Source organism: Quercus suber, unplaced genomic scaffold, assembly GCF_002906115.3.
Source record: "Quercus suber isolate HL8 unplaced genomic scaffold, Cork oak 2.0 scaffold_24, whole genome shotgun sequence".
In the NCBI taxonomy this organism is placed as follows: domain Eukaryota; kingdom Viridiplantae; phylum Streptophyta; class Magnoliopsida; order Fagales; family Fagaceae; genus Quercus; species Quercus suber.
This window is the reverse complement of record NW_027069489.1, coordinates 1483197-1492144: the sequence shown is the minus strand read 5'-3', so window position 1 is coordinate 1492144 and position 8948 is coordinate 1483197. Positions and strand designations below refer to the sequence as shown.

The following is an 8948-nucleotide window of genomic DNA, read 5'->3' as shown; positions in this document are numbered from 1 at the left end:
TTAATAGTTCTATTGGGTCTTGATTTGCAAAAACTTACTAATTTTTTCTCTTAGGTTATGAATAGTTTTTTTTTTTTTTCGGTCCACTTTGATGTTTATGATCTATGACATTTTCTGTTTTTCTGTGGGGAAAACAAAATCCCTAAAAAGAATGACTAATTCAGTTCCTGATGATGGGTTTTGGAACTATGTGAAATATGTACTTCTGTGGAAAAATTCTACCAAATATGATGCTTAAAAGTGTAAAAACATTATTAACCTGCCAGCATCATTCAATATATCAAGTCATGATTTATGTTGCCCCCTGATCAATGAATTATAAAAAGCATTTAGATACTTTTCCTTGTCCTTCTCTCAACACGTGAAACAAGCATCTTCATTATGTTGTCTGTCTTCGAGTTTCAGAAACCAGGCTGAGTTGGATATTCATCAGACTATCTGAGCTCAAGTAGCCATAGCACATTTGCTCGTCCTGTTAATGCTTGATTTGTTTATACACCCAATGGTTAGTTCTTAGCCTATTCAGATTAAGCTAAGATCTTACACTTGCACCTGTACCATGTGCCCCTCACCCCAAATAATGAAGTTTGATAACACTACTAACTACAGCTTGCAACTCAGATAAAATGCTGGCTTGATTCTTTTTAGTTTTTTCCTGATACTTGTCATACTTAAGTTGATGCAAAATTACAAACCAACTCAGTTTGATGTTATAGTTGATACTACTGGAGTCGCTTAGTAGCCTTTTCACCCACCTCTTATTGCAGTCAATTTTGCTTGGTAGTACTAGTTAGAAGTTAGCACAATTTACTTTTAAACTGTTGAGCCTGTTGGGATTCTTTAGGTTTTAAATGAGCAAACCCCAGCCATAGATTTGTTCTTCTGACTACATAGTTTCTCATTTCTAGTTAATTTTTTACTTTTTTCTTCTGTCAATCCTGTGCTTGGGTAAGATAGATTTCCAGCTGGGAAGACTCAAAAAACTAAATTCCTAAGGCATGACATCTAACAGATTACTAGCAGAAGCAATGACATCTTCCCTACTTTCTTCTATTACTTTACATTTACAATCTCCTTGTACGGCCAATTTCAAAAGAGCACAGTTGTATGATATCTTTTGAACCTACTTTCTTCGAATTAAATTCCAGAGCTAGCGATAACTTGTGTTCCCATTTTTGTCCCGACTGCCCAAACCTGTAAGGAACCAAGTTTCAGATAAAAGTGCTTGATCAACTTGTCTTGCCAGTCCAAATACGTCTCTTTGAAACGAAAATGAAAGAATAGCAAGCACAGCTATGAAGCTAGACATCTATACTTCATATATAGTCTTGTTGCTGAATGAATATAAGAGCTCAAAAGTAATATTGCAGCTTTCATATAAAGTAAACAGGCTTGCTAGCAAAGCCAAAAAGTAAATGAGCTTCTTGTAATATGGACATTACAATACATCTCAATAATGTTTTGAACAGTTAATGTGCTTTGAACAGTTAAACTGTTCAAAACATTATTGAGATGTATTGTAATGTCCATATTACAAGAAGCTCATTTACTTTTTGGATTTGCTAGCAAGTAAATGAACTTTTTTTTTAGAAGGAGCAAGTAAATGAACTTATTGTGATATTAACTGTTCAAAACATTATTGTATTTGTAATGTCCATATTGATGGCAAGTGGCCTCGTGTATAAGTATCTTAATGAGGCGTGGAAGGCAATATATAGGCCTTCCAGACCTTCACAGCCATGCAAACATTGTAAGTTGTAACATTAAATTTTCCTTTTTCATGATTTTTGTCATTGTTACATTGAACCCATTCTTGGTGTTCTTGCATAAAATGTATCTACAATAAGGTTCATTCTTCTTGATAATTGATTAATTTTGCATAATTATAGTACTATTAGAAAGCATTATCATACTTATTTGTGCTAATTCATGCATAAAAATACATATTTAATTTGATTTTGGAATAATGTTAAATAGTTAATTTTTTGCTTAAAATGAATTTTAATGTATGAATATGTCTTTCGTAGGAAAATGAAATTAAATGCAGCAGTTCCCCCTCCTAGGACATTAAAGTTAACATTACCGTATTCACGACAGCCACATTCTTTTTGAGTTGTATTTTGGTCTTTCACTCATATTTAGGATTGCATTATGGGTAGAAAAATATTGGAGGTTGCACATAATATGTACAAGTGTCTAATTATTTTCCTATATTCTCACTTTGGGGTTGGTTGGGGGACTTAAGTTATTTTATTTTTAATCTTAAATGAGACATAATGGAAAATCAAGATGTTATATCTAGAATCCAAAAGGATGTTCAACCCATAAGTTGATGGAATAGAATCTCAAGACATATTACGAAAATTTGGTCATGCTTTTCCAAAATCAGTTGCCCAAATGCCTTCATGATGATTTACACATTATCTACTTAATCATTCTTCAACATTTCTTCTTCATATAGCCCAAGCGTATTGGCTTACATAAAACATCAAAGTACAATATATACGACAACTTATTAGAAATTATCCAACAAGACATGAGCTTGGGGCCCAAACGCCACAATCAGAATAGTTTTGAAATTCAAATATACTATAGCATGAATTCAGGTAATGCGATCCTTGAATAATATTATTTTAATAATAAAAAAAGTTGATAATTAAGGCAAGAGGCACTAGGAAATTTCCATATAGCGGGTCTTTCTCTTCCACCAATGTTGGCATTTATCTAATTGAATCTGAAACCATTGTAAAGTGCAACTTTGTAAACAAAGTGGGTAAAAAATAGCATGGCAAGAAAGAAAATACAAAGATTTGTTATGGTTCTATACTCCTAAGCATGTCCATTACATTGACATAGTCACCGAGGAGTCATGTGTATCTAAACGTTTCCCACTATACTGTATAACGTATATAATCAACACAATCACAATTAGAAATTGCAATTAATGGTTTTAGAATATATATATATACACACTCTCTCTCTCTCAAAGTCCACCATAATCTCAACTAATTAATAGATTACGCAACATCTGACAAAATACCTAAACTCTTGTGGTAATGAGTAATGCTACAACCACAAACTATTTTACAACATTTTTACGAAATATTGATGTGGTCAATTTTTTATTGGTTTTCATATAAGGACTAGCCAATGCCAATTTTACTGGTGTGTATATATATATATATAAATTCATAGATTTCAAAATTAGGCATGAATTTATTATCTATTAATTACTTAAATTGTTATGAGAATAACTTGAAAACTCCAAAGTAACGTATTCTACACATAAAGCAACCCAAAAGGATACAAAATCAATCAATTTAATGATTCTCAATACTTTTATCTAATTAATTTTATATGATCAATTCAGTTAAAAAATCAATATTACATTCCTATGTAGTTTGTAAAAATTATAATTTACACAATTTTCTCTAATATCCTAAGTAGGAACTCAAAAAAAATAAAAATAGATTTCTCACAAAAATTGAGTTTTGAATAATATAATTGATTTCTTTCATAGGAAAGAGAATTATCAATCAAGGGGTTTTTTTTCCCCCCCCGATAATTTGATAGTTGAGGGTGGAGGGATTTGAATCCTAGATGTCTTTGTTAAAAATATCAAGAGGTAACAACTTGTTGAGGTCCTCCAACACTCGAACACTCTTCTTTTTATGGTTATGCATGGATCATTTTTTGTGCCCAACTTAAAATCTTGTCGAATGATTTGAACACCCGACCTCAACGACTTTTGATTAATTTTCATCTAAATTTGTTTCACACTTCTCATCCATCTATCTTAGTTTTAGTCCCTCCATTATGCATTAATCATATATATATATATGTTAAACGAGCGTGTCCACATCTTTTTTGAGTATTTGACTATTCCATTAGGTGTATGCAATGCTCCCATCCCACATGCACTAGATTATTACAAGGAGAAATCTCATTGGGGTGTCCCCAAGATGTTGGCAAGAAGTTTCGAACCCAGAATCTCATAGATATCATGAGACCTTAGGAACCACTAAGCTAACCTCTTGGGGTTACATTAATGATATTTCAACCTAGATAAAGTTTGGCAACAAATATGGTTATAGCCTAAGACTATAATTCCACTTAATATCTTTTTATTAAATGTAAATTTTGACAAATTCAACATTGGATTACATTTTCTTCTTGTATCCTATATGTTTGCGAAATTTTCAAAAGATCAAAGATCAATAAATTTGTCATCAATGAAATGTTCAAATTTCAAGATTTTATAATATAAAATTATAAATAAAAAAGAAGTTTATTGATCAAATAGTATGAATTTTACATATGTGTTAAGAATATAAAGAATATGCAATTCTACGGATATAGTTTCAAAATATGTAGCTATGTTCATATTTTTGGTGAAATTGTAATCTTAGGCTACAACTAAATTTGTAGCCAAATTTTGTCCTTTCAACCCAATCAATTTAAAGATATGGACTGAAATTGCATGAGATTACAAAACTGGCTCTGGCATGTCAACAACGACTTCAATTCAATCACGTAAGATTCGCGCGGTGTAGAATTTGTTGGTTTCTTATGCAACGTAACAAGGATGAGATCCATAATTTTATCGGTTTATTTTGCATTTGGCCAAAACTCAAAAGTAAGTAATCAGCTAAAGAAATAATTAAAGCAAACCCTTAATACTCGCTTTCTTTATCAATTTTAGTAATTAAGTCATTAGCTCTTCTTATTAAAAATAGAAAAATAAAAAAACAACATTAACTCTCTACTCTCTATCATCATCTTCATCCTCTCTCCCCCTCTCAAATGGCCTCGTGTTCTATGTACTTTCACCCTCAACAATAGAAATTAGGGACAAGTTCAGGAACAAATGAAAGTTTTTTTTTTTTTTTTTTTTTTTTTTTTGTTTAAAAAAAATAATTTTGAGAGTAGGAGTTTTTGATAGCTTCACTCATTTGCTGCCACCAGTGAAGCTGTTCTTTGATGGGGCCATGGCTTCCATGTACCAATGACGGAGTGGAACAAGAATTTTTGTTGATCAATATATTATATCTATTCTTCCCTCCCTACTCCCCTTCTTATAGATATAAAGACTCTCGTTCGGTTTCAGTCCTTATAAAATAATTAATACAACATTTCTTGACCTTGAATCACAAATCTGAAATCTGATTTTAATTAGATAAAAGCTCTTAAAGGTAGCATGTATAGTCTAGCTTTATGGTTGGCATGGTGATTGATTTACTAAATAAAACAAATCCATTGAACTTTGGGGTTAGCCTGACAACTTTGTGATTCTTGTTGTAGAGCTAGCGATTTGCCCTTAGATCTTAGTTGGGTATACAATTTAACAATTTTATAATTAGAAGTTGCTTTCTTTCATGTGGTAATGCCTTCCATGGTTGGTGCTTTCTATCCGTCATTGGTGGTGCCACAGTTTCACTAGAGGCTGCAAGTATAAACTTTTTTTCAAGTTACATCAGGTGTAAACTTAAATTGATTTCTCTCTCAAATCAAATCCATTAATTAGAGAGAGATAGAAGGTAGAAAAAATAATATAATATTCTCTAAAATTAATTTAGTTAGCTAGTGTGGCAAACGATAAATGTTTAATGATGACATAGATAGTTAGCATTTTTAACCGTTAGATCTTGTAGAAATCTATGATTTAAAAATGGTGTAATTCTTGTGAAGTTATATCAAGTGTAACTTGAATTCATCTCTCTCTCTCTCTCTCTCTCTATATATATATATATATAGTCTTATAGTCATAATTTTATGTTAATCTTTATCCATTTCTTACTTTCTCAATCCTTTTGGCTTAGATCAAGTCTTGATCTATTCACTTGCAAGTCACTTTTATTTTGGACTAAAATGGATCGAATTGACCAAAGTAAACTGAAAATGAATAAAGTAGACCGAATGGACCAAAACAGATTGAAGTGAATCGAATGGATCGAAGTGGATCCAAATGACTGAAACAGACTAAATTGGAGTGAAATAGAACAAAGTGGATTGATTTATTATAATTTTTTTTTTAATAAATAAAAAATTTTGGCACATACAAAATTCGCTCCACTTAATATATTTAATATAGACAATGAGGTCAAAAACATGATAAATTATGTTTCATATAATTAAGAAAATGATTGCAATGATACCAAAATTAGTAACTCTCTAATACAAATGCTTAACAAAAGTCCATGGATCACTTTGTAGAATCTAATACAACAAATGTGAGATTGCATCATGTTAGTAATTGTAAATGTCATTCTTCACATATAATGTAGTCACATTTAATTTGATATAAAAATATTAACATTCTTTTTTTCACTATTAATTGTTCAACTTTTTTATACGTAAGCACGGATTACAAGCTAGTTAATATGATATCGAATCATTGATTCTTGAACACCCTGATCAAGTGTGTCGGTTATAGTTAAACTCACCATTTGAAGTCAAAATTATTCAATCCAACGAACACATGACAATTGTATAAAACAACCACAGAAAAGTAAGCCTGAATATAGTTGGAAGATTTGTAAATGGTGATACATGCTCAATATGGTTCGAGATAATTTGGGCAAATGCATGGAAGGACTCAAAGCACATCATTATTTCTCAAACAATAGGATTTAAAACCTTGGCAAGATTTGGACTAGCTAGTAAAATAGTGTATATTACGATTAATTACAAAGAAATTTTAGATTCATCGGATTTGCTTCTTCTTCTTCTTCATTTTTTCTTCACAAAGGATATGCAAACAGGCAGGGACAACATATTTACATAAACATTAGAAAACGACAGAAGGAGAAAAAAAATTAATTCACATGGAAGCTTTTACTTTATATTTGCGTACAAATTTAATCAAGGATGGTGGACCTTGTGACATTGTGAAAGATAGCCTCGCCTCAACATATGCAAAGCAAAATGGAAGATGACAATCTCTGAGTTTTGGCTAGTTTTTTAAGCGTCTACGTGCTTCATGACATGCCGTGCCTTCTTGTTGAATCAAGGATGGTGGACCTTGTGACATTGTGAAAGATAGCCTCGCCTCAACATATGCAAAGCAAAATGGAAGATGACAATCTCTGAGTTTTGGCTAGTTTTTTAAGCGTCTACGTGCTTCATGACATGCCGTGCCTTCTTGTTGGATTGGAAAATATTATTTAGAACCGAAGGTTTCCATGCCAAAACCAAAGAAACTGCGTGCTGCATTACCATATAGAGAATAAGAACCAAACCCAGTTCAAGATTAGCCTTTAGTGTAACATAATGCATAGAACACATAGAGAAAACATCATATAAATCGATGATAACAATTGAGAATAGCGTTAGAGAGAATGAAAATAAAAGGCCAATCAAAATAACAGAGATAACTACAAGAAGAACGCAAGCGATGAATGAACCATGCAAAAATGCAACGAGGATTAGGTCTAAGTTGGGTATCATCTGCGAGTAATATTAATCACTAAGAATTCTTGAAAGAAAGTAAGAAAAATGTTGGGAGGTAAAATGGTTTTTAGAAGCCAGAAATTAAGTGCAATGGTGAAGAATGAAGAATGAAGTGACTAGCACTCTATTCCATTCGTGCAAAAATGAAAAAAATAGGCGATGAAGAAAAATAATAGGTATCTAACTTTTTTTTGTTTTACAAAATTAAGGACCACAAAAGCATTACTAATTACAATTGCTTGCAACACAAGTGCTTCCCAGTTGAGTATATTACACTATTATAACAATAAAAAGTTATTAAGCGTAACATTTACTAGTATTTACATCATTTGGTAATCTTTATATCCAATTAATATAATACCATGTAGCAGAATATTGTTTCTATTTGAGCAAAGGAAAAATGTTAAATTTTTATCTTTAGAATAACTTGCAGAAGCAAATGTTCCTTGATCCCTTGGGAACAATGGCTACTACTACATTTCATTTGAGCCAAAAGAAAATGGGAAAAAAAAAATAAAGAAGAGGAAAAGGGTCAGCCATTGATCTGTGATCTGACGGTGCTTGGATCTTTGCCCTTTTTTCAAGGCTTTGATTTCAGGGTGAAAAAAGAAACGTCGACAGCAGGATTCGAACCTGCGCAGGCAAAGCCCAACAGATTTCGAGTCTGTCTCCTTAACCACTCGGACATATCGACGCTTTGTTACAAAGATTCCAATATTATAGTTATTAACTAATACAAGAACAAAGAGAAGATGGGCTATTCGAGTTCCATCACCAAAGAAAGAAATCTATAATTGACAATTAGTTAGTTGAATAATGAAGCAAATTGCCACTACTTGAAATCATGGGTGGGGGTTGGTTTTGAAAAAGGCCTATGGATTCATCCAAATTTTAATTGCCAAAATAATAATACAACTCATTTGATAAATTCAATGATATACTGCGTTAGCTAGAAAATGAAAATGTTTTTACGAGTCTAAGAAATGAAACTTTATTATTGGAATTATCATAATACGCAAAAAAATAAATAAAAATTCATCCCTATAAAATTAAAGAAATGAAAACAAATATAGAGAATTTTTAATCCAAGAGAAAGGCATCAACCTGGGAGCTTTATTATTGATTTTTTTTCCCCCATTCTTTTTTGGGAGCTTTTGGAAAATCATGACAATTTGGGCTGCGTTTGTTTTGGGTGAAAAGCATTTCCGGAAATGCTTTTCTGCAATTACGGGTGTTTGGTTGCACCTGAAAAATCAATTTTCCGGAAATTGATTTCCGTTGACTATCGGTTAGAGGTGAAAATCAATTCAGTTCCTATTTTCACTTCAAATTCTATTTTCCGAAAAATGAGAAATAGAGAGCATGAAGAGGGAGAGGGAGAAAGAAAGAGAGAGCCCAGCGCCATCGCCGATCCAAACCCAGCGCCCATCGCCGGCGGCCACGAACCCACGAACCGCCGATCCAAGCCGAGAGACCATCGCCGGCGACCACGAACCCAG

The 8948-nt window shown here is 32.4% G+C and overlaps 1 non-coding gene across 1 annotated transcript; it reads right to left on the bottom strand.

Annotated features, from left to right (window-relative positions):
* Positions 1-8061: 8061 nt before the first annotated feature.
* TRNAS-CGA (transfer RNA serine (anticodon CGA)) lies at positions 8062-8143 on the bottom strand. The gene has a single exon. It is a non-coding gene; the product is annotated as a tRNA-Ser (tRNA).
* Between the last annotated feature and the right edge of the window lie 805 nt (positions 8144-8948).